We start from the raw sequence: 26,460 nt of genomic DNA, 5'->3' as shown, positions 1-26,460 counted from the left end.
ATCTATCTCACCTACAGGTACAGGATTCAAAGCAAACAAACAGAAGTACAGCTTTGCAGGCCTCTGGGGTGCATTTAGCTCCCCAAAGGAGAGACCTCAAAGAAATAAGCTTCTTATAGAAAATCCCACTGATCACCAGAATCAGGAGAAAGGAAACAGGTATATCCTAAGTCATACAGCTATGCACTGTGAACTGACTTGGTGATGGGCTGGCTGCTGCTGTGTTTTTTGGCTGAATCAAGAAACAAAGCATGTGCAAGGGCTCAGGGAGGGACCACCCACATCTCAGGAAAAACAATAAAGAGCCCTGTGACACCTTACAAACTACATTTATTGTAGGGTAAGCTTTTGCGGACCACAGTTCACTTCATAAGATGTACAAAGTGTTGCCAGGGGTGTGTATGTGTGCACACACACAAACACACACGTATAGGGAGGGGCTGTAAACAGTGAGGCCAAACATCAATGAAATGCCAGAGTGAAAGAGGCAATTCTCACGACTGGCCGAAACTGGGCTAAGGGAGTCCAATTGCTAAGTCCCAGTCCCATTTCTTCTGGTTGTGTGCTGCAACAGGAGCCATGTGGCTCCTAGCAGCAAGCCAGCTTAAATGCCCCCCATAAACGAAGTTAGTGGAGTGCATGCTCCGCTAACCCCGTTTTACTGATCGTGTGTCTGCCGCAGCTGCTTCAAGTTGCGGCAGACGCACCTGGGGAAGGGGGAGGGGTACCCCAGGAATGCACTGGGGCTCCGGGGGGTGGGGTGCCATACGGCAGTGCTTCCCTTCGCCCGACCCCTGGAGCTGCTGACGGCAGGAGAGCCACCGCTCGTCCGCACTACCAATCCACCCATGCGGGGAACCCCCTCAAATCGTCTACAGGGGAGATAAGGTAAACCCTCCTTCCCTGCAATTAACCCTGGCAGCTCTCCTCACTGATCGTGAGGAGAGTTGCATTGTCTTCCTAGGGAAGCCTACTTCAGAGCTGAAGAACCACACAGCCCTAGGCTGAAGGTGTTTCCAGAAGACAGACATCGGCCCATCCGTTCCTTAGAAGAACGTTCAACAACCTCCTCTCCTTTGTGCTGCTCCCAGAATTTCAAAGTTCTCTTTTTGATGTTTCAGAAATTGACACTTTCGTGTTCCCTGGCCACCCAGATGAATTCTATGTAAGCTATCTTTTATCTGATAGCGATGGCAAAGTTATTTACGCAGTTGCCAAGTTCTGTCTCATTGCCATTAGAATTCAGACTTAGAGTGTATCTGTATAGCAGGACTCTCATGAAATCTACAAATAGCTGGATTAGCTATTGTTACTGTTTGAGCTGTAGGTATATATTTCTCTGGTCAATGACCATAAACAAACTGAACTGACCTGACATTTTCATGTCTTACACAGAATGCTTCATAGTCAAAATGGGACTAAAAATGTTATAAATAATAAGCAGGAACATGCAAAAAATTGTGGAGGGGAGGAAGGGGGTAAATGACCCTCTCAAATTCCTTTGCCTTCTTTCTGCCCCACTCCCAAGCAATTAACTGATCCTGGGGGGAAGGGTGTTGGATTTATTTATTTATAATTTATAACAACCTTTTTATCCCATCTTTCAGTGCAGCTCACAACAGTTTAAAAAATAATAAAACATTCTAAATGCCAACCAGCTTAAGCACAGGGCACTAAAAACACTGATCAGTCAAACCAAATGTCTTCCAAAATAGTAAAGCCCTCAACTGTCATCCAAATGGTAATAAAGAAGGAACCAGACAGTTCTCCTGGGGCAGAGATTTCTACAGCCTAGGCACCCCAACAGAGAATGTTCTCTTGTGTGTCCCCATCAACCATACCTCAGATGGAGACAGGATATGCAAGAGGGATGTTCTTTTAGGCTGGGCTCAGAGAAAGTTTCCTCGGAGTCAAAACCCCACTCCCTTGTGATCTCGTTGTCAATGAGGAGAGAAAGCTTTGCTCCATTATGGACGTGACCCTCATGAGAGAGAAGTTCTACACAGCCATTTAATTTTTCCTCTTGCCATTCTTCATACCTCCTAGAGATGCTCACACATCTCCTCTGAATCCCCCACCTTCCAGTTTGTCAATATCCTTTCTGAACTGTGGTGTATACATACAAAGCATAGTAAGATATGACGGGCGGGGGTGTAGCTAGGGAAGAAGGGGCCCGTGTTCACCCTTCTCCCCAGTGGCCCCTCAGAGTGCAGGAGATAATGGAGAAAATAGGGAGGGGTGAGCTGGAGGGCCCTCAGGAGCTGGGGGCCCCAGATTCTTTGAACCCATTCACTCAATTAGAGCTACACCCCTGATGTAGGGTCAGCACTGACCTTAGAGAGCCCTCGTGGAGTGCAGTGCCTGGGGCAAATCAGCCAGTGTGGGGCCTCCTTCCAGTTAATTTTGATGGGGGTTAAAAGAGCAGGGCCTGGGGCAGTTGCCTTGCTTACTCTGCCCTAAGGACAGCCCTGTGTAGAGTACTACTGGCTAGGCAGCAGATCTTGGGGTTCAGGTGGACAGCTCATTGAAAGTGTGGACAAATTCATGGAGAACAGGTCTATCAATGGCTACTGGTCTGGTGGCTGTGGGCCACCTCCAGCCTCAGAGGCACGATGCCTCTCAAGACCAGTTGCCGGGCAGCAACAGCAGGAGAGAGGGCATGCACATACCTCTTGCCTGTGGGCTCCGCAGAGGCATCTGGTGGGCCACTGTGTGAAAAAGGATGCTGGACTAGATGGGCCTTGGGCCTGAACCAGCAGGGCTGTTCTTATATTCTTGCTTCTGAGAAAGATTCAAGGGTTGAAAAACAAACTCAGCACAAGTGAACAATAAGGTAGTTCACACGACCCACTTACCCTGGTGTGAGGAAGGCTGGCAGGGAGACAGGCTCCTACCCCGCACACTGTCATGCCCTCGTTCTCAGATAGCAAGGAGGAAGGGGAAGCTGACAGCCCTTCAGCCAGGGGCGTAACTACCATTAGGCAAGGGGAGGCAGCTGCCTGGGGGCCCCCACGCCTCGAGGGGCCCCCCAGTGGCAAGTCACATGTGAAGTGAGTGTGTGTGTATCAGCAAGGGGCCCATTTTAAAATTTTGTCTCTGGGCCCACTCCAGCTTCGTTACGCCCCTGCCTTCAGCCGATGCAGGGGTGCCTGAGGGGCAGAGCCCGGCTGTCAGTTCCCAAGAGATGGCTGAGGCAGGTCTGGCTGATGTTTCAGAGCAGGCACAGCAATCTGAGGCAGCAGAGATAGTGACAGAAGAACTGGAGGATGAGCTGTGCAGGCAACCCCCACTGACTCCACAGCAGAGGCGCATCACAAGATGGCAGACGCAGCTGGAAACTGTCAGGAGAAGTAAGTGCCTCTTGCAGAGGGCTGATAAGCCTTGAATCCCTGCCAGCTGAGAATTATCAGCTTGGACTATAAAGCACATCTACAGCTTGCAGTTAGTTGCTAGAAGACAACATTTGTCATCCCTGATGTTGACAGCTTTCAGCCTGGGTCAGAGAGAGAGAAATATTTCCGAGCCATGTCTCGCTTCTGCAACCCAGTTTGGTCTTTTGGTGAACTATCATCCTAGACTTCCCTACAGGGTGGCCAGATTGCTGACACACACAATTCTGCCATTCCCTGTCGCTCTGCTGCTTGCATGCCCACACGAGTGGTGCTGCGGTGAGCAGCAGAGTCCAGAGCCGGAGGCATCCCACAATGCACCACACCAGGAGCAGAGAGCATTGGGGGGATTTTCCCCTGCCAAGTGCTCCTACCGCCTGGGCTCTGTGGGGCTACAGGCAGACGGAGCAGCCACACCATTGGGGAGTGGGGTAGAAGGGCATTCCTTCACCCTTCTAGCTCACTGTTAGCTGGGTGGGGTACCACCATGCAGAGCTACCACCATGCAGAGCACCACCATGCTACCACCATGCAGAGCACCAGGATTGGGACCTATCCTGACATTCCACATGACCAGCCCTATCCAGGTAGGACTGTCCAAACCTGGGTAGGGCTGGTCATGCGAACAATCTCAATGTCCGAAGCTCAAAAGGCTAGGGCCATTTTTGGTTATATCAACAGGAACATTTTTGAGCACCTAAGGATTTATAATATCCTGCTCTGGGAAGATCTCATGTGGAGTACCAGATTCGGTTCTGGGCCCAGCTGTTCTAGAAGGCTCTTTACAAGGATTCAGAGAGGAGAGTTACAAAGATCATCAAAGGTCTAACACACAGGTGAAATTTCTAAAACAATTTAGGTATATTCAGAATAGTGTATATTTTGCCGTCTGCAGCCCTGGATATCTGAAGGACCACCTGCTCCCTTGACAAAATCATTGGAGGGGGTTCTGCTCTACTTGCCAGCAGTGAGGGAGGCTCAGCTGTTGAGCATGTGGGACAGGGCCTTTTCGGTTATTGCCCCCAGGCTTTGGAAAGCTCTCCTGGCTGGCACCCACACCTCAGTTTCCATCACAGTTTTTAGGAAACAAGTAAAAATGTGGGTCTTTGCCCCGGTTTTTATATGAGAGAGTGTCTTTAAATGAGATAACTGTTTTTTGCTGTTGCTGCTCTGTGTTTTGCTTTGCTGTTTAATGTAGGTTTTTTAATTTTTAAAATAAGAGGTGTATTTTTATATTTAAATTTAATATTTATTTATTTATTTATTTATTTATTAAATTTAATATTTATTTATTTATAATATATTTAAATTTAATATTAAATTTAATATTAATATACTATTAATAATAATAGTATTGTGTATCCCCTGCTAACTTGGCAAAGCGGCACCTTTTAATGTGGTGATTCTCTTTATTTAGCAGGGGGAGAGTAACTGGCCCTATCCACCCCCAGCACAGTACCTCCAGTGACTGTTGCTGGTGTCTATCTTATGTTTCTTTTAGATTGTGAGCCCTTTGGGGACAGGGATCCATCTTATTTATTTATTATTTCTCTGTGTAAACCACCCTGAGCTATTTTTGGAAGGGCGGTATAGAAATTGAATGAATGAATGAATGTTTTAACTGTGTATTTTAATTATACATGGGATTATTTTAACAAAAAGTGATATCTAAATGAATAAATAAATAAAATAAACAGAGGAGTGGAGTTTGAGGAAGGCAGTCAGGGCCAAGAGATATAAAAGGACTCAGCTGGAGCTAAGATAGGGCTTTTACAAGCTGCAGTTTAACACTGGAATAAGCTACTGAAGGAGGCTATGGTGTGGAGCCTCTTTCCTTTGAAAAGAAACCCATACTGACACTTGAAGGATACCAGATATTTCTTCACTTGAGAGAAGGAACTAGGCTAAACTTTGAGACAACAAGGAGATTAATTATATTGGGTTTTCTAGTCCAGTTTGAGATTGGCCTAGATAACCGAGTAGGTCAATTCCAACTCTATGATTCGATTCTGAATTTGCAACAAACTATCCTCTCTAATAAAATGCTTGGTGTCCGTCCGTGGACGGACACCAAGCGTGCGTTCGTGCCTGGCCTGTTCTGGGCATGCCCAGAACAGGGCAAGGGAGGCACGAACGGCAGGACCCGGCGGCCATGTTGGGGCCGGGAGAAGGAGAAGTGGCCGCCGCCTACGCCAGGAGGAGAGCGCGGGAGAGGCGGCGGCGCAGCCGTGGCCACGGCCAGAGGTGGCGGTGGCCGCGACGGGGCAACTGGCGGCGGGAGTGCGGGTGAGGCGGCGGCAGGGCCAGAAGCGGCCGCCGCAAATAAAGGAGAGAGGCGCCGGGGGAAGAGGTGGCGGGGAAGCTGGCCAAGGTGGCGGCGGAGCCGCCGCCGAGGCCTGGCACCGCCAGTAAAGCCGGGCGGGGGGGGAAACCTTGGGGCCCTATCCCACCATTCCCGTCCCCCCGCCAAATTACTAAGGGCCAAATTGGCCCTGAAAAATGCCACCGCCGAACCGCCCTCCCAGCTGCCCGATCCCACCATTTGTACAGGAAAGAGGAGCTCGCTAGCAGAGCTCCTCTTTCTGCAAAGGCTCTTCTCAAACTGGCGCTTTGAGCGGAAAGGGCGTCCTTTCCGCTCAAAGTGCCAGTTTGAGAAGAGCCTTTGCAGAAAGAGGAGCTCTGCTGGCGAGCTCCTCTTTCCTGTACAAATGGTGGGATCGGGCAGCTGGGAGGGTGGTTCGGCGGCGGGGGCCGAAAGCATTACTAGCGCCCGTTTTTCAACGGGCTAAAATTCACTTGTGGTTTATATTACCTCTAGAGGCGCTTCACACGATCCGTGTGCTGCACCAGACAGGTTTGGCGGGGAGAGTGCGCTTAGCCCGCTCTCCCCGCAGACGATCACCCGCAGAGCCCTGGGCGGCCACATCAGCCACCCACATGACTACCGGCTCTCTCAAGGAGCCGGTAGGGGCGGCAGGGATCGAGGGCCACCTGGGCCCCGGAAGTCCCAGGATGCCCCGCGAGTGCACAGGGCATTCTGGGAAGACCCCTCAAGGCCGGGAGGCTGCTTGTAGCCTCCCAGTTGGGGGTCTACTTCTGTGTCACTGCGCGCTGCAGCGGCACACAATAAAAAAACCAAGGTTAACGGAGCGCTCACTCAACTTCATTTAAGGGGAGGGGGAATTAGGTAGGCTAGCCGCCGTGGAACCACTGGTCTCACCTGCGAGCCAAGTGGTTCCGACGATCACTAGAAAGCGAGCTAGGCTGCCTTAGCCCGCTTTCTTGTGATCGTGGGAATAGGTTCCTAGTTTAGAACCCGAACCATGGTTTGAGTTCCCAAACCTACAGGAAAACCATGGTTTAGAACCAATGTCTGCTTTATGATTCAGGGGCATCTGGAGGCAGAGCAATAACTGTAACTATTGTTTGTCGGTTGAGACATCACACCAGATCATAAGCCAGCTCAAACCATGTTTTATATACCCACTTCCGATCATGGTTTCTAATTCCACTTTGCTAGCTGACTGCAAACCATGGTCCATCAGTTCAGACATCACTCCATACTATAGATAAGTTTCTTCAGCCATGGTTTGGTGTAGCATCTGATTTAAGTCTCCAATGTTATCCTATAAGCAAGAATGAAAACCAAGCAAACTGTCAATGGAGAATTCTACCTGGATCAAAAGTCCACAAACTCTTCCACTAACATAAGCTAGCCCAATATAAAAGGCTATATAATCATGTTACCAATTTGGGATCTCTCATTCTTTGCTGTACAAAGAACTTGTATAATAAACCTTGACAGGTGCTGTAGAGTCAGCATTGTTGTGATCATTTATATGGGAGGGGGAACTTAAGGGTTGTTAGGACAGGCGGCAAACAAAGAATGCCTTCCTTGTTTGTCCCAAACATTCTGCAGTTGTTTTTCAATAAAAGGATGAATGCAATTCACAACAAACAATGGAATTCAACAGTCACTCTGTTGAAACAAGAGGGTGCATCCTTAATGGGGTTCTATAGAATAAAAGCTGACCATTGTATTGTACTTAAAGAACAGATGTATATTTTCACTAGAGTTCATGTGCCCCAATGTAACATTTCAGAGAAAGGAAGACAAGCTACCCCACACCTCAGATTTCATTTTTCAGTTATTTGCTGGACCCACACAGATGTGCACAAAGTTGGGGGATGGGGAGATGTAGGGTCTGTAAAAGGCCTCCAGGGGTCAGCATGCTTCAAGCTGCAGCTGCCAGCTATCCCAAAAGAGCTGTTCTCCTACATTACCCTGCCGTAGGTAGCCAAGTGCACCCTACCCTCTGCTTGCACAATGATTGTGAGACCAATGAGAATCAAGCTAGGTGAGGTCACTGAACCAAGAACAAAACCCAAGATGGCTAAGAGGGCGAAAACTTAGGGAGAAAAGAAGTGGAAAGTGGGCTTCGTTTGAGCAAGTGATCACTAGGGACTAGCATGTCTTTACAATTCCAGGGCTCAGCCCCAGAATGTGTGAATTTATCAGAAAGTTAGGTGGCCTCTGGGCATGTGCAGAATGCCTCCCCTCACGCACATAGAACCATAGCCAGCCCCTCCATATCTCAAATGTCTGGGCAACACAAGGCTTCCAGGCAGAGAAGGTGGCTTTAAGGTAGCCTTGAGCTACCAAGGCTTCTCTTTGGAGAACTCACCACTGCCATCCCAGATTGATCACTACCATGTAACTCCTCATTTGCTCCCTGGTTCTACAGCAGGCGAGCCCCTGCTACTCTAACCAACCTAGACAGGATTGTCAGGTTTCAAGGGTTTCACTTTCTTCTCCCCTTTCACTGATCAGCTTTTATCCTCTACTCCTCAACACTAGGCTCCCTGCCATCCCACCCAGTCCCATCTTGGCTTGGCCAGGCACCATCTCTTAGCTCCCAAGCCCCACCTCCTGCATCTCAGAGGACACAGCAACCCAAACTCAGGTGTTTTCTAGCCCGCCCGCCCCCCAAATAAATAAATGCTGGCATAGATTGGAAAGATCTGATGGACATTACTTTCTGCCCTTAAGTGGCTGCCTGGAAGATACAAGCTAAGGGAAGTTTGGTTGCATAGTTTGGACCTTGCCCTTCCTTGTAATGGCTTCTCACGATGACTTTTGCCTGGATCCGACAAAACACACTTCAGGATCCAGGATGCTTTGTTAATACATTTCCCTGGAATGAGGAGTCTGATCAAAGCTGACACATCACCCTCCTTTCCAACCTCCCAATCAAAGGGGTGAGCTAAGTGAAAAAGAGGAACAGCCAACAGACTGGTTTGTTGACATTAGACTAAAGCAGCCAGGCAAAAAGCTAGCAGAACCTTTTAGAGTGCAGTCTTCTTTGCTCTTTGGCAAACTGATGTAACCTGTTGCTGATTTATGGGGATGCTCTGCTACCTTCAACTCCATCAAACTGAAAGCTTAACTTGTAAATAAATCACATATTACAAATACATCATTTGTCTCCTGTAATCTCTTCTTCAAAGGAAGCCAGGATCCAAGTAGCATTGGACCCCTAGTACTTCTGACTGCTCAGTGGGGTTGGAGGGCATGCACAACGGCATATTCTGTTAGCTGCTTTCCTCTCTCTAAGCAGTTTCAATTGGTTTAAAAACTTTATGTATCTTACAAAAACCACTAACTAGAGCAGTGGTTCCCAACCTGGGGGCCTCTAGATGTAGCTGAACTACAACATCATCAGCTACAATTTATTGTGGCTGGGGATGATGGGAGTTGTAGTTTTATTTTATTCAAAGTGGCTCATGGTGGTTTACATTAAAATAAAACACACATAATAAAACAATTAAAATTAAAAAAATTAAATCAGATTAAAATTAAAACTATTTTTCATTAAAAGCCAAGCTAAAAAGATGGGTCATTAAGGCTCTCCTAGGAGTTATTCGCACTTGGCTTCAGGCTTCGAGGTAAACGTTGAGCAAAACCACTTCGACTCACACTCACAGCATTGAGGAAGCAGCCCCTCCCTTCTGCTCTCGGTTTTCTTCTGAAACAAGTCCATATGGCATGCTCTGTGTTTTCCTTCTAGCCAATGGGTGGGAGGAGTGTAACCTCCTCCAGAACAGGAAGTTCTATCCTGTCTTGCAGTTTATGACTCCCAACAACGAGCACCTCTGTCTTGCTTGGATTCAGCTTCAGTTTATGATTCCTCTCCAGCCCATTACTGCCTATAGGCAAGCATTTAAGGGGCTAATGCCATTTCCTGATATAGATGACAAGGAGAAATAGATTTGGGTGTCATCAGTATACTGATAACACCCAGCACTAAATGCCCTGATGACCTCACCCAGCAATTTCATGTCGATGTTGAAAAGCACTGGTGACAGAATGGGGCCCTGACGGACTCCCTATAGTAGCTCCTGTTTTGAAGAGCAACTGTCACCAAGCACCACCATCTGAAATCTACCCAAGACATCAGAGTGGAACCACTGTAAAACAGTGCCTCCTATCCCCAAATTCCCCAGGTGATCCAGAAGGATGCCATGGTCAATGGTATCAAAAGCCACTGAGGGGTCAAAAAGAACCAACAGAGTCATATTGCCTCTGTCAATTCCCTGGCAAACGTCTTTTATCAGGCCAACCAAGGACGTTTCAACCCCATGGCCCGCACTGAATCCAGTTTGAAATGGGTCTAGATAATCTGTTTCCTCCAAGAACATTTGGAGCTGATCAGCCACCACCCTCCCAATCATCTTATCCAACCATGGGAGGTTGGAGATGGACTTATAATTATCTATTACCAGGGGATCCAAAGTGGACTTCTTAATAAGAGGTCTAACCACTGCCTCCTACAAACAAGGCATCCTGCCCACCCTCAGTATTAATGATGTCAACTAGGCCAGCTCCAACAACTTCCCTGCAAGATGAAATCAGCCATGTTGGACAAGGATCCAAAGAACAGGTGGTAGGTCGTGCCACTCCAAGCAGCTTGTCCACATCCTCAGGAGTCACAAGCCAAAACTGATCCATCTAATCTTGTAAGAGGGATTGCTGGACACCTCTCTAACTGGCCCTGCAGAAACACTGAATTCCAGATCAGCCCAAATGCGAGAGATCTTATCTGCAAAGAACTCATTGAATGTGTCACGGTGAGACACTGTTTCCAGAAACAGATTTGAAACAGATTTGACTCTGGGCCAGTCACTTCTTTCTCAGCCTAACCTACTTCACAGGGTTGTTGTGAGGAGAAACCTAAGTATGTAGTACACCGCTCTGTAAATGTAAATAAAATAAAATAAAACAAGATACTGGAACAGCTCAGCTGGATGATCACTTGCAGATGCAAAGTGTGCAGAATAAAATAGCCTCCTTGCTGCACACATTGCCACAGCATAGGCCTTCAAATGGACTCTATGCTGTGTCTTATCAAATTCAAGATGAGTCCTCCTCCATTTGTGCTTGTCATCTTGCCCTTTAGCTCCCGAAGCTTTTCCATATACCATTGAGCTGATTTTGAAGTGGGTCAGAGAGAATGCTTAGGAGCAATCGTGTCTACTGCCTCAGGTAAATTTCCTGTCCCAGGTATCCACCAGGGCATCGACAAAATCACCGACAGAACCAACTCCAAAACCCTCCAAGGCCCTTTGGAATCCTACTGGATCAACAGCCTTTTGGGGTAGATCACTCTAATATGTTCACGACCCCTGCAAGGGTCAGACGTGACTGTGATACCAACCTTAAGCAGGAAGTGGTCCATCCATGACAATGAGAAAACTACAGGAAACCCCACTGTTGTTAGCAGTGCTTTTTCTACAGGCTCCCAGAAGCCTCTCTGCTTATGTTTGAGACTGCAGGCGAATGGGTCTCACTTTTGACATGCTCAAGAGACTCACAGCATCGAGAGCTCTCCATTTGTTGGCATATTGGGGAACAGTAACTCAGTAGGCAGTGGGACAGTTACCCCTAGATTTAGCAGCTGCAAAATTGAAAGGGAGCTTGCCTTGCGCCTTCCCCATGCTGGAATACCTGAGCAGACTCACCAAGTTAACTTGCAACAGTTAACTTTCCGTTCAAGGTCTCTGCATGATTGACCCTTCGTTGGTTTATCTCCCCAACTCAGGTGCCACAAATGAGCTAAAAACCTATTATCTCAGCAGGGAAGACAGATTAGGCTCTGTGAATGTGCATTCCCTCCTTATCACAAGAAGGCTGGAGTGGGCAATCAGAATCCAGAAATGCACCCATGCTGATTAGTTCACTAGGTGTTTCCGACTGAAAAGAGTTCCTGTGTTTGCACGTGTAGTCACTCCATTTGCATCATCCTATTCAATCATTGTGTTATAGTGCAGCACAGCAGACACAAGCAATGGGATCTTTTGAGATTCCCCGGAACAACCTTAGTCAAGAAATAGGTCGATTGGAATGTTGCCCCAGGACATGTTCTTAGGTATATCAAATCCCAGTTCCATGATCCAGTGTGTTCCTTTGCAAGCAACACACACTTTGGAATTACCAGCAGCTTGGGTGATCTCACACGCCATCACACCAGGTTGTACCCAGCTTTCCGTGCCAATTTCCAGCTCTGTTCTCTGGCCGAACCTGATTTGCCCAGTCGTCCTTGCCAACATAGGATGCTGGTTTCATGGAGGAGGCATCTTTATGGATTCCCCTCTGTCATCAACCCTGCTCCAGCCTTCTCATCCCTGCTTCTGACTGTCCCTGAAGAACAAGGTCCCTCAGTTGTTCGGGCAGCCCCACGGTTTCTGTGCCAGTAGAAGCTGAAGTAATATGAATGTTTGCCCCTCACTGGACCCATCTCTATCCCTGCTCCTTTTTCTAAAATCCAGCTGCCTCCTTCTCTAAGCTTCTTTCTCTAGCCTGCCTGGGAATTCATACAATGAGAACTTTAAGCTAAAACACCTCTTTGCAATTGAACGTACCTTTAATAGGATTGTTTTAACCACACATTTCTTTCCACTGTACCCCTCCCTTCAATAAACCCCTTTTGATTTTTGAAACTTCAACCTTGCCACAGTGCAGTTATTTCCTGGGTCCACAATTTTGTGTAAATGTAATCTGATATGGAACTGTCCTACCCAGAGCTAATTTCCTCACACAAAGCCTGAACGCAATTTTGGGGATGTTTACCAATCACCTGGGGGAAATTCCATGGATACTACCTACAGAACACCCCCTTGATCTGCACAAAAGACCAAGGGGCAATTCTCACAACCAACAAAAATCAGGCTAGGAGAGCCTAGCCCGATTTTTGTTGGTTGTAAGAACCACCGGGCTTGCAGCCGAGCCCGGTGGTTCTTGAGTGGGTAATCCGCTCGAGAACCCCTGCTAAAAAGCAGGTTTGCGGAGCGAGCGCTCCAGAAAACCTGCTTTTTAGGCTCTTGAGTAGCTGCGGCGTGGCTTCGCACCATGCCTACTCATGAGTAGACCCCCGGCCAGGAGGCGAAAAGCCACCTCCCGGCTTGGGTGTCTCCCCAGTATGCCCTGCGCACTCACGCAGGGCATACTGGGGCTTGCGGGGGCCGTGCGGCCCCCGCTCCCCCCACCGGCTCCGTCACGGGGCCGGCCATCGTGTGGGCGGCCGATCCGGCCGCCCAGGGCTCCCTGCCCACTCGTCTGTGGAGAGAGCGGGCTTAGCCCGCTCTCCCCGCAGTTTTAACAAAAGCGGGTCTCACGGATCGTGAGACCCACCTCCAAATCTAGCATGTGACCAGCAATATGCGTAGGTCCTAGGACTAACTGAGATAGGTCCATAGTTGTCATGACCGACATAAACTCCTGGGCAGTACCAAACAAGCCAGTCCCAAAGAGGATGTTGAAATTTCCCAGCATCAAAAACCTGGGCAATTCCAACATGAACTCAGCGACCAGCTCTGCCAGCTCAGTTAGGGAGTCTGTTAGGCAGTGGGGTGGATGGTACACCAAGAGAACCCTCAATCTATCCCAAGTCCCCACACACTCAGATAAATCAATTATCTCACAGGGATCCTGGTAAGAGAGATGTTATTCTTATGGACCACAGCCACTCCACACACCCCCGCCCACTTCCCCATACCTGCTCAGAAACAGAGGACCCTGGGGGAAGATGTTGGGCCCACACAGGACCACTAGCCCCCACCACCACCACCACCACCACCAGGTCTCATTTATACAAGCCAGGTTGGCTTTTGATCCAACCTGGTATTACAAAGGAGCATGGTTAGGTTCAGTGGGAAGTTGGAACTACTTCCTGAAGCCTGAGAGCAGGCAGGGCAGCCGGAAGGGGAAACAGTAATGAAGTTACTAGACTCCCTTCCCCTAATGGCATGCTGGCCTTCTAATGCCTAATACCCTATTCCCCACCACTACTGGAACAGCCGGCCCAATCTCATTGAATGCGTCCCCTGCTCCCAGCGATGCTCTTACCCCTGGACTTTGGGGCCAAAGTCCAGGGCCTCCACATCCCTTGGGGGCCTCCAAATCCTCTTTAGTCTGCCCTGGGTGGTGTGGTCACGGTGCCATGCTGTGGGCCTGTACTGTGCTGTGCGGCTGAGTGCCATTGTGATCTGTGCTGGGCCATTCTTTTAGAGATAGAGGGGGCAGTGGGGAAAGTGTTAAGTTGCATGCTAAAATGTTTCTGGTAATGCATATTTGCATAAATAGACCTGTTTTATATTCTTACATACTTGTGAGTTCAATTGAGGTTCGTGCCCTCAGAAACCCATGTGTTAAAAATAATGTGTCACAGTGTGTGTGTAGTGGGGGTGCAGCTTAACTTGTGGGGGGGGCTCCAATGGGGGAGGGGCTCCAATGGGGGAGGGGCTCCAAAGGCCTTTAGGTCCAGGCTCCAAAATTACCTAGGTGTACCTCTTGCTGCTCCATCCCTAACAAGAGAGCCCAGACTCCTCCTGGTGGGCAGTGGCACAAACCACTATAACAATAAACCAAAACTAAAGTTGGAGGACCTTGCGCATAACTTCCCCTCAGACCTCAGTCCCACACCAAAGGCCCGGCACCAAAGTCGGCACCTTTGGCGGCCTGCAGTGGCAGCCGTAACTCTGGCTTGGCCCAGTCCTTTTAGGCCAAGCTCTCCAGACCCCACCTCTCATGTGGACTCTGGAGCCTGGATGATGGAACTAGCCCTCGCAGCTGCAGCTCGTCGGGGCAATCAGGACAGAGGCTGAAGCTGGCAGAAGGAATTCCAACAGCAGGTCTTCTCTGCTGGTCAAGGCCGAAGGGAGGAGGCAGGACTGGCTCGGCAATCCTCCCGGCTCAGGCCAGAGAGAATCAAGTGGGAAAAGAGTGCCTGGCCTCTCGGCTAGCCCTCCACTCTTCCTCGCTGCCTCTAGCAATCCTTTTAAGCCAAACTCCCCAGACCTCATCTCTCACATGTCCTCTGGAGCCTGGCTGATGAAACTGGGCCTTGCAGTTCAGCACCATCTTGAGGCCACCTAGAGCAGGGATTCTCAGTGTTGGGTACCCAGATGTTATTGGACTTCAGCTCCCATAATCCTCAACCAAAAGCCACTGGGGCTGGGGATTATGGGAGTTGAAGTCCAATAACATTTGGGGACCCAACGTTGAGAATCCCTGACCTAGGGGATCTTAAAGCCAGCGCTGTCCCTTGGGGGGGTGCGGGGCGAAGGGGCCCGCCCCCTGCATCTGATGTCAGCAGCGTCTGATGTCAAACACCACAGGGGGTGGGGCCTCGCTCTGAAACGGTCTGAAGCACATGCAGCATGGCCGGTATTTGCTCTGAAATGGAGCGTGCGGCCCCATTTCAGACCGAAGCCGTCAGGCACAGGGGGGGCAGCCGCAGCCAAGAGCCGAGCGTGCAGGCAGTCTGCGAGGCTGCCCGCCACTCGCTGGCACAGCAGGGCCCCTCCAAACGTGGGGCCCGGGGCTACCACCCCTGTCACCCCACCCTAAGTTCGGGCCTGCTTAAAGCCAATCTACCCATTCAGAATAGGCACATGCTACCGTCCTGTTATGACCGTACCACTTCAGATTGCAGAGGAGGACTTCATGTTTAAATGTTTTCAAGTGCTGTTTGTTTTTTAAAGATCCCAGAACTTAGACAACTGGTGCACCAGGAAGAAAGACTCTAGAATAGCTTTGTCTCTGCTTTCTAAATTCAGGGTGCTGTATTTTTGCCTATGGCAGTATTGAAGCACACAACACCCCCTCCCCATATCTGAAATAGTGTATTCCAGATGTATAGATTAGATCTTAGTCATATCAAAATTAACAGGAGTTGCTGAGAAGGCTCTTCTTCATCCCAGAACATCGTGATGCAAGCTAACATTGTATAACCGTAGCGAGGTGGAACATGGTAATTACATTTATTTTATGGGTTTCTAAAAGTACAAATGCAAGCCAGGCATATTTGTATGCCCTTTGGCTGCACTAAGGCGCTAACCTATTTACTGGCCATCTGGCTGGGATCTTGCCTCAATTAAGAAGAACAAAATGTGACATTTTGAAAAAGACTAAAGCGAAGGTCAGTTCTGGGGAAGGAAGGACCTTTCTTGTTATGTCTGCCTTGGACAGGCTTCAGTCTCTGTAAAATGTGCTCATCTTTCAGACCAGGAAGCAGTCAGCTGGAGGGGTTCAAGGTGGACAGCATGGGCCACGGCAGGTACAAGTCATTTTTTAGCGATAGCAGTCAAAGAGGTCCAAGGCAGGCAAAGTTCACATACCGAGGGCAGCACCATAAGTCCAAAGGACCAGAGACAGGAGATCCTGAGGCCGTTCTCACGAGCAGACTGGCCCAGGCTAGGGCAGGCTGGGCTAGGCTGCTCGTGTGGAGCGCTGGCATCCATGCAGATCTCAACACTCCCGCTCAGCCGAACCCTGCTCCTAAGCCCAGCTCTCAGCCGAGGTTAAGGGAGCAAGCGCTGGCTGCACACAGCCCGAGGAGACACAGAGAAGGGCGCCTAGAGCGCCCATCTGACAGGGGATCCTGCCAATGTACCACACTCATGGTGCGGTGCATCGTGGGATACCTGGAGGCTTGGAAGTATCGTCCAGGCCTCTGGAGCTCTGCGCTGCGTGGCACAGCATGGATCGTCTGGGAGCGCAGTCTGCACTCTCAGTAGCATTTTTGTGCTCATCTGGGGGGGGGAATGAGTTTGAGCAGCCTTCCCTCCTGCCTGCTCACCTGGTCGTGTGAACGGCCCCATTGTTTGTTGTCTGCTGACTGTAAGGCACATTTTGTGTCCAACAGGTTGCTCAGACTGAGGCAACAACTACAATATACTACCAACTACCAGCCAGGCCTCTATTGGCTGCTCAGATCACGTGGTTCTGTCGGGCTGACAAGGTGCCGTGCTCCTCTTGGCCATTAACTGGATACTGCAGGGCAAATGTTCTCAGTGCCTGAGTGGCACAAGCAATAAGGTACCTGAGCGCTGCTGCTAGATTCTTTCAGCTGAGCCCCCTAATGTCTTACAGGCCCCTCAGGTTCAAATCCTCCTAGTCTCATTGAGGCTGTGATACTATATATACTCACTTTGGAGTCAGCCTCACTGAACACAGTGAGGCTCTCCATACGAGCAGTGTGGAGAGCCTACAAGGGTTCTTCTGCAGGGAGAGCGGGCTTGGCCCACTCTTCCCGCAGATGATTGGGCAGCTAGCCCTGGGCGGCCAGATTGGCTGCCTGGCTCAGTCATGGAGCCAGTAGTGGCGGCAGGGATAAGGGGGCCGCCTGGCCACCCAGAATCCCAGCATGCTCCGCACAAGTGCATGGGGCTTTCTGGGGAGACTCCCATGCCAGGAGGCTTGTTGTAGCCTCCCGGTCGGGGGTCTCCTTGTCAGTCGCGCTGCACCAACCCACGATAGAAAAAACACATTCGCGGAGTGCACGCTCCGCTAACCTCATTTAACGGGGGGCGGTATTTAGAGAGGCTTCCTGCTGGGAGCTGCATGGCTCCTGTTGCAGCACATGATCTCCCAAAACTGGGCAAGGCTCCTTTAGCCTAGTTTGGGGAGGTCGTGAGGATAGCCTCAATGTATCCAAGTAAATATACTTATGCAATTAGCATCAGATTGGGTGGGATTGGGCTGTATGGCTGTTTTCATGTGTGAGATTAAAGCAGTTCTTTCCCCTTTAAATGTATTTGTACTGTGATTTTGATTAAACTACAGGTAGACCTCAGTATTTATGGGGGCTCCATTCTCCACAATTACTGCAGATAGCAAAACCATGGCTCCTGAGTCATTAAAAGTCTATGGGATTGAGGGGGTTAGGTTCCTGGAGGCCCCAAAATCTCATTAAAAATGGCAAAAAAATGGGGAGGAAACATAAAGTAAAGTGCACTACCATACACTGTGGTCCTCCAGCAGTCCAGCAGTCCTCCCCCCACCCCCAAGACTGAATTTTGCCATTATTCTGTGATTTTTTTGCGGGGAAAGGTTTTTAAAAAAACTAAATGACCCACAAAATGGCTCCCACACACAAAATGGCAACTGGAAATGACCTCCTAGGTCATTTTGGGGCCCAGCCACCCCTCTGACCCACGGATACACAAATTTAACCCTTTCCCCCCTTTCCCCACATATGCAAAGGTCGACTGTCAGTTCTCTGGCCACAGATATGCGAAACAGTGTATGCTGGATAATGAGGTTCGTCTCTACTGTTATTTATAACTTTCCTTTCAGTTTAAAACCTCTCTAAGGTAGCTTTAACAAATGTTTAAAATGATACAAAATTAACACATATTTTAACAAATGAAACTAAATAAATTTGCCACTCCACCCCCCAAAACACAACTAACTTTCTAGTCAGCAATAAAAAAAAAAAAGCATATCAGTACCCCATTCTCCCTGAGGAGAATATCTCATAAAACTGGGGTCTCACCATTGAGGCCCAGGTCTTCACTGGAAGCAGAATGAGGTGATACAATGGACTGTATCACTTCAGACTGCAGGTAGGAGATGCCTGAAAAAAAAAATGCTACTCCACATAAAAACTCTCTTTAAAAGAGAAACAGCAGGATACTAATAAGAAAGCTTTTAGCCCAGGCTTCTCCCTTGCTGTGCTAGTTTTCTGCTTGCATTGAGTAGTTTTGTTTTTGTTTTGTTTTTTTAACATCGGGCAACATTGAAAAATGTGATCCCCCCCATCTGCAATCTTAAGTTGTACAGTGCATTCCACCATCTCAGAATTCTGCTGCCTCATTGTAGTAGACTAGGCTTGGGAACCTGCTACCTTCAGTTGCCACCAGTGTTCCCTCTAAGGCGTGTGCACATGTGCACGCTCACAAGTTTTTCAATCTCCGCTCAGTTCATTTTAGATCCCGCTCAGGTTGAATCAGGAAGGTCCCATTCTGAATGCACATGTGCACACACTGCCTTGATACTGCCACCCAGAACCAAACTCACTCTGCACACAGATGAAAAAAATTAGAGAGAACACTGGTTGCCACCTCATCAAACCACAGGCAGGGACCATAGGGGGAGCATCTACTTTGCATGCAGAAGGTCCTATTCATCAATCCTTGGCATCTCCAGGCAGGAGCTGAGAAATACCCATCTGAAACCCATGCGAGCTGCTGCCAGTCAGTGCAGACAATACTGAGTTGGATGGATCAATGGTCAGACTCAGTATAAGGCAGCTTCTTATGTAACGGAAGACGGAGGCACCTGGAATCTGACCTCAGAGATCTCAACGAATGAGCAGATTCATATGGGAGCAGGAGGTTCTTAAAAATTTAATGAAAATTAGCAGCACAATGCCCTGCATGTACCAGTAATAACAGTCTCCTATCAAGGGGCACATATTGTACATTCGATACTTATTTTTAGTTTCAACTAAATTTGAAGCAATGACAGCCCCAGGTGTTTCCTTTCCGGAACCTCATTAGGATTTCCCTCCATTCAGGCACTCAGTGCTTTCCCACCAGCAGCTATTTTTAGCACTTTCTGGTAGTGGTAAGGCTGGCATGTGTGGAGGGGGGAGGCAAGAGGGGAAGGGCAAGTGCTTGAGGTTGTAGAGGGAGAGGCAAGAAGCAAAGTCATTAGGGAGAAGCATGAAAAGCCTGTTTGATCTCCTCTTGCAAATCCCCCGTTTCCAGGCAACAGGGAAACTGCATCCCAATTAAATGCTACATGCTTTTTAAAACGAAGACGCAGTGGAGCAACTTTTGAGGAAAATTGTCTAACCAATTTAGAATAATACAGAGTCCTAAAAGTGAGTGAAGTGCACCCTTGTTGTGTAGCTCTGGTGCTTCCCGAATAGCTTTCACCAAGTCTGTTTTGGGATGTACACCACTCTGAGATATTGTGTGTCCCAAGTACGTCACCAAGCGTGTGCAAAACTGACAGTTCTCTGCAGAGATAGTAAGTCTGTGTTGTCAGAGACTTCAGCCAGTTTAGCATTATGCTCCTCAATGGTTTTGCCATACACTAAAATGTCATCCAGGAAGTAAGTGATGCCATCCAGAGTCCCAAAAATTGCATGCATTGTTATTTGAAATACCGCAGCTGCAGAGACTAATCCAAATGGCAGTCTTTTGAATTGAAAAAGACCCTCTGGGGTAATGAAGCCTGTGTATTTGCAAGAATGTTTGAGCAGAGGAATTTGACAATAGGGCGGAGACAAGTCCAAAGTTGTGAACACTGAGGCTTCTTTCAGAGTAAGCAGCACTTCATTTATATTGGGTAATGGATGAAAATTCACTACCATGTTGGAGTTTACTCTCTTAAATCTATGCACATCATACTGTAGTCTTAAAAGCTCCTATAGGTTGGTGCAATGTTATGTGTACATTCCTCACTTTGTGTTGTTCGGGTATTACATTTGCCTTCATCTGAATTTTATGTTCGATATGTATGGCAGCGCCAGGAGTATAAGCAAAAACGTCTGAGGAATCAGCAATCATATCAGCATCTAGATGCTCTATCATCTGTAATACAAGTTCAATGCTATTTGGGTCTAACACTATTCGTAGATCTTTCTGATGTTTCCATCCCAATATTGAGACTCCTTTTTGTGACATATACACTTTTCCTTCGGCAGTATGTCCTTTGTATTCCAAGACAGCAGTGAAGTATCAATTTATGGCAATAGGAAAACCTCCATATCTCCATGGGTGGATGTCTGAAGGCTGCAGGTGCAGATCTGATTTAGTAAGGAATTTCTTGTAAATCAGATGGGAAATGACAGTTTACGGAGAACCAGAATCAGCCAGCATCCACACTTAATGGCCATTAAGTTTTATTTGACAATGTGGAGAAGCAGGCTCTGATTCTGTCACATTTAAAGTGCTGCCAGAAAGTAGTTTATCTGCCTCATCTGTATCATATAGTGAGTCAGTAACGGAATGGACAGCAGACCTCCAAACCTTAGCAAGGTGTCCCCCTTTTTTTTTGCATCTGTTGCAAGTTACCATCTGTGCAGGACAGCGAGCAGAATTGGTATCCGGCAAGGTTGGCTGTCCTTACCTCCGAGGATGGAGTGGTGATGGAGGAGGAGCAGAGCCCTGAAAAGGCCAAAGGGGAGGCGTGGGAGGATAACAGCAGCACACCTCCCGAAGGGAGGGGGTCTGAGCAGGAGGAGGGAGATGCATTGGCAACAGCTGTAAAGAGCAGTCAATTACAAGGAATAAAGAGAGGCATTGGCCTCGTAATTGGGGGTGGTTGATGCATAGCCTGTGAGGAGGCATATCGGGAGCTGGCTGGGGATTAGAGGCTGGCTGGTGGAGAGTGTCAGGGGCCCACCGAGAGGGGCAGACACAGGGAGCAAGCAGCCTGGTGGTACAAAGGAGGCACAGGGTGATGCTCAATCCCCTCCCCGCCCCTGCTCTGAGGCCAGACCCAATAAGCCTAGCCAGGCTTAGTAAAGGGGACAGGGATGTGTAGCCGGACAACTGGCTTTGTGGACAGAGTCTCTACATCTGTAGCATTGGTATCTCTTTCCTTTCTTCCACTGCCACTTTCTGGGACAGTGCCATATGAGAAGATTGTGTTTGGAAGAATTTAGACAGAACAGCCTGGATTTCAGGAGTTTGGGTTTCGGGTACCAAAGATAGCAATTTGGCACAGGGAAGAGCATTTCCCACCCTCCTAGCCATCTCTATAACCTTTTCCAAGGAAGGTTTCCCTCCCAGCAGCAGTTTTCCACACAGTATGGAGCAGTTTGTTTTCATAACAATCTGATCCCAGATCATTTCATCAGTAAAGTTAGCAAACTCACACTCAAACTCACACTCACTCAAGGCACGCAATGCTGTGATACTGGGCAGTTGGGATCTAAAATAGAATTTGTAACGTCCAACAACCACATTCAAAGTAGGGTTGAATCTAAGGCTTAAAGAGCAGCTTCATAAGAACTGACATCCGCTTACAAGTTGGCAGGACAGGGCATATGATTATATATTCTTTGACCTTCAGGGCCCAGGCAGTGAGGCAATATAGCTGTCTGCTTTGCTGGAGTAAAATCACAGGACCTCCATTGTTTCCAGAGAAGAGCAGGTTCTCCTGGTGGGGTGGGGGCAGGGGGACAAAAAAGTGGTGGTGGGATCTGAGCCATGCTGCAGTGGGCATCCAGTGAACAACAAAGTTTGGGATTGATAAGGAAAAAGTACCTTCAGGGGTTGTGCAGAAGAGCTGATTGTGAGAAGAGCTTCATGGACTTTTCTTTAGCGAGCCCTGTAGTTTCTGGGGTTGGGAGGGAGAATCCCTGCACTATAAAAAGAGAAGGGAAGATCCAGTGAGCTTTGCTGCTTGGAAGGAGAAGGCTAGATGATTATATATTGACTCATATAATCAAGAAATAGTTCTCAGTGCTAGTGTGCCAAATGGGGTGCCTGGTGGTGGAAAATCCAAATGGCATCCCCCCAAAACACACTAATTAACACAGAGCATGATCCACTGGAAATTTCTAATGCACAGTCATACGATCAGGGAGCTGTGCAAGAGCTCAGCTATGCCACATGGGTCACATTGGTCTGATCAGTGAGGAAGGAAAAGAGGGTTAGTGAGGAGGAAACCTCAAAAGGTTACCTCCCTGCAGACAAGCAGGTACTACCTTCTGGGTGGCCGCATCACCCGCCCAGATAATTACTGGCTGCTGCCGGTTGCTCCAAGGGTTGGGAGTGCCAGATGCTTTGCCCCGTGTGTCACACACACACACACACACACACACACACACACACACACACACCTGGAGCTCCCATAATGCACTGTACAAGTGCACAGCCACGGCTGGCAGACAATCGAAAAAACGGGGTTAGTAGAGCGCTCACTCTCCTAACCTAATTTCAAAGGGAGGCTCTGTGAGTGGGCTTGCCGCTGCGGTGCTGCTGGGATTGGGCCCGATCCTGGCAGCACATACGCAAGTGCTATACCGGGCCGGGCTTCCTTGGCCTGGTTTTGCACGTGTGTGTGAATAGTTTCACTGATTGGCTAATATCCTCCACAAATTTGTCTAATCTTTTTTCAAAGCCATCTGAGCTAGTGGCCATCATCACAACTTGTGGAAGTGCATTTCCTATCAAAATACAAAATTTTTATTTTATATATATAAATATATATGTATGTATGTATGTGTGTGTGTATATATATATATATATATATATATATATATATATATATATATATATAGGTAAAGTCGTATTTGATCAAAGATCGCAATAAACTGAACTGAACTTAAAAGGCAAAGTGTACCGTCGAATTGGTTTCGACTCCTGGAGACCACAGAGTCCTGTGGTTGTCTTTGGTAGCATACAGGAGGGGTTTACCAATGCCTCCTCCTGCGCAGTATGAGATGAGGCCTTTCAACATCTTTCTATATCGCTGTTGCCCGATATAGGTACCAGTGGAGATTCAAACTGGCAACCCCTGGCTTACTAATTTCCCTGCTGAGCCATTAGGTGGCTTATATACATTTATTACCTGAGAGTAAGTCCCCTTCAAAACAAAGTAACACTTAACTTCAGCAACCATGCACAGAATTGGGTTGCACACTGATTATGCAGTGTGTGAATAAATACTTTATTTTATCAGTCTTGTATCTACTGCAGATCAGTTTCATTGTGTGACCCTGAGCAGTGGTCACATGTATCATTTCGCTAGATGTAGTGCAAACTTATAACAAAGGCTTCATCTCCCCCCAACACACAAAAGTCACATTTCGAAATACTGGAATATCAATTGGTGTCTTTCAGCTGCTTTAGGTCCCTTCACTTAAGCTTCTTGCATTTCTGGCTGCCAAATTTGTATTTATAGTGAGACATGAGAGTATTTACATACCTCCAACTTTTCACCAATGAGAACAGGGACATGCCTGTGAATGTGTAGGGGGCATGCCCAAGCAACCTGGGAGGTGTGGCATATATGTCTGATTACAAGCATAGCACAAATGGAAAGCAGGTGATAAAGTGCATGCAGAGAACATGATTACCAAAGCAGATAAGCCAAGCCCATACCCTCCAACATTTCACGGATGAAATTGTAACAGCCAGTTCTCATCCCAAGGATTATTGCCCAAGCCCCTCACTCACTATTACACATGGCTGAAGAATGGATTCCACCTGCTACATGCTGTGCAATGCATAGTGCCTTAGAGTTGGACACCCACTGACAGGCAGGTGCACTAGAGCAGGGATTCTCAACCTTGAGTCTCCAGGTGGTATTGGACTTCAACTCCCATAATCTCCAGCCCCAATGGCCTTAGACAGGGGATTATGGGAGGTGAAGTCCAACAGCATTGGGGGACCCAAGGTTGAGAATAAGAAGATAAGAACATAAGAACAGCCCTGCTGGATCAGGCCCAAGGCCCATCTAGGCCAGCATCCTGTTTCGCACAGTGGCCCACCAGATGCCGCTGGAAGCCACAGACAGGAGTTGAGGGCATGCCCTCTCTTCTGTCATTACTCCCCTGCAACTGGTACTCAGAGGCACCCTGCCCTTGAGGCTGGAGGTGGCCCACAGCCCTCTGACTAGTAGCCATTGATAGACCTCTCCTCCATGAAGTAATCCAAACCCCTCTTAAAGCCATCAAGGTTGTTGGCTGTCACCACATCCTGTGGCAGAGAGTTCCACAAGTGGATCACGTGTTGTGTGAAAAAGTACTTCCGTTTGTTGGTCCTAGACCTCCTGGTAATCAATTTCATGGAGTGACCCCTGGTTCTAGTGTTGTGCGAGGGGGAAAAAGACTCTCTCTCTCTCCACTTTCTCCACACCATGCATGACCTTATAGACCTCTATCATGTCTCCCCGCAGTCGTCTTCTTTCTAAACTAAAAAGCCCCAGATGTTGTAGTCTTGCCTCATAAGAAAGGTGCTCTAGGCCGCTGAGGTGCTCTAGGCCCCTGAATCTCTGCACTAGAGACACGATTCCTCCCCCTACACACACACACACACACACACACACACACACACACCCTGAGACTTATTTTCTAGAGATTAGTCTGAGGAAGGAGCAGAATTCTGAAGAATAACAACTCCAGCAATATATGTAAAAAATGGAATAAGTTATCCCAAAGAGACAAACACAGGAGCAAAATGGGACAGTGGTTTTCCAGGGGACAAATTCCAGAACTACCCCGAGCTCTTCTATGAACCACTTTCACTCCGTCTTCCCTCCACTCTGGCAGGGCAGCTCGACTCCCGTCCCCAACTACCCCAGCAGGAATGGCAGAGGTCCCACTCACCCTGACAAGGCTTCCTCCTCACCCCCACCCACCCCATGGGGACCCCTTGCTCTTGACTCACCTGATGGTAACTACTGCTTCTGTCGCCACCCTCCTCCTCTTCTGCTCCCAGCTCTGGCTCTTCAAAGGAGTACTCCTGGATCCACTCCTCTCCTTGGTATCTCAGGTTGAGGCGGTGGCCAGAGGGGCTTTCTATCGGCTTCGGTTGATACTCCAGCTGCGTCTGTTTCTTGAGAGGAATGACCTCAAAACAGTGGTACATATATTGGGAACCTCCAGACTTGACTTCTGCAATGCGCTTTATGTGGGGCTGCCTTTGTACGTAGTCCAGAAGCTTCAGTTGGTACAAAATGTGGTGGCCATGTTGGTCTCTGGGTCATCTCAGAGAGACCACATCACACTTTTGTTGATAGAGTTACACTAGCTGCCAATAGGTTTCCGGGCAAAATACAAAGTGCTAGTTATAGCTTATAAAGCCCTAAATGGTTTAGGCCCTGGGTATCTAAGAGAACGTCTTCTTCATTATGATCCCCACTGCCCATTGAGGTCGTCCGGAGAGATCCGTCTCCAGCTGCCGCCAGCTCGGCTGGTGGCCACACGGATACTGGCTTTCTTGGTTGCTACTCCAAGACTGTAGAATGCGCTCTCTACTGAGATATGATCCTCCCCATCTCTGACAATTTTTAGAAAGCATTTGAAAACCCACCTCTTCACCAAAGCTTTTTCAGTTCTTTAAAATCTTAAGGTTTAAATGTGTAGGTGATTTCTAAATCGTTAAATTCTTTTAAGTTTTTGTATATTTTTTAATTTGTTTTATGCTATTGCTAACCGCCCAGAGACGAAAGTTTAGGGTGGTGTACAAATCTGATTAATAAATAATAAATAAAAGCCAAAGGAAGAGAGCAGAAAGGGAAGTGAATAGAGTAGAAGAGGGCAACCAAGATGATCAAGGGCCTAGAGCACCTTTCTTATGAGGCAAGGCTTTTTAGTTTAGAAAAAAGATGACTGTGGCTGGGGAGACATGATAGAGGTCTATAAAATCATGCATGGTATGGAGAAAATGGATAGAGAGAAATTTCTCTCTCCCGCGCGCAACACTAGAACCAGGGGTCATACCATGAAATTGATTGCCAAGAAATTTAGGACCAAAAAAATGAAGTACTTTTTCATGCAATGCATATCAACTTGTGCAATTCTCTGCCACAAGATGTGGTGACAGCAAACAACCTAGATGGCTTTAAGGGGGGGTTGGATAACTTCATGGAGGAGAGGTCTATCAACGGCTAATAGTCTGAGGGCTACAGACCACCTCCAGCCTCAGAGACAAGATGCCTCTGAATACCAGTTGCAGGGGAGTAACAGCAGGAAAGAGGGCACACCCTCAGCTCCTGCCTGAGGGCTTCCTAGCAGCATCTGGTGGGCCACTGTGTGAAACACGATGC

General features: G+C 48.2%; 1 long non-coding RNA gene across 1 annotated transcript; it reads right to left on the bottom strand.

Annotated features, from left to right (window-relative positions):
* Positions 1–6,774: 6,774 nt before the first annotated feature.
* Positions 6,775–25,217, bottom strand: LOC128330421 (uncharacterized). The gene is made up of 3 exons (XR_008310080.1): positions 25,080–25,217; positions 21,951–22,050; positions 6,775–7,015 (listed from the first exon to the last, which is right to left on the bottom strand). It is a non-coding gene; the product is annotated as an uncharacterized LOC128330421 (long non-coding RNA).
* Positions 25,218–26,460: the final 1,243 nt, after the last annotated feature.

The sequence above is a fragment of the Hemicordylus capensis genome, chromosome 6, assembly GCF_027244095.1.
Source record: "Hemicordylus capensis ecotype Gifberg chromosome 6, rHemCap1.1.pri, whole genome shotgun sequence".
In the NCBI taxonomy this organism is placed as follows: domain Eukaryota; kingdom Metazoa; phylum Chordata; class Lepidosauria; order Squamata; family Cordylidae; genus Hemicordylus; species Hemicordylus capensis.
The sequence above is the reverse complement of the archived record's forward strand: the minus strand, read 5'-3'. Positions and strand labels throughout refer to the sequence as shown.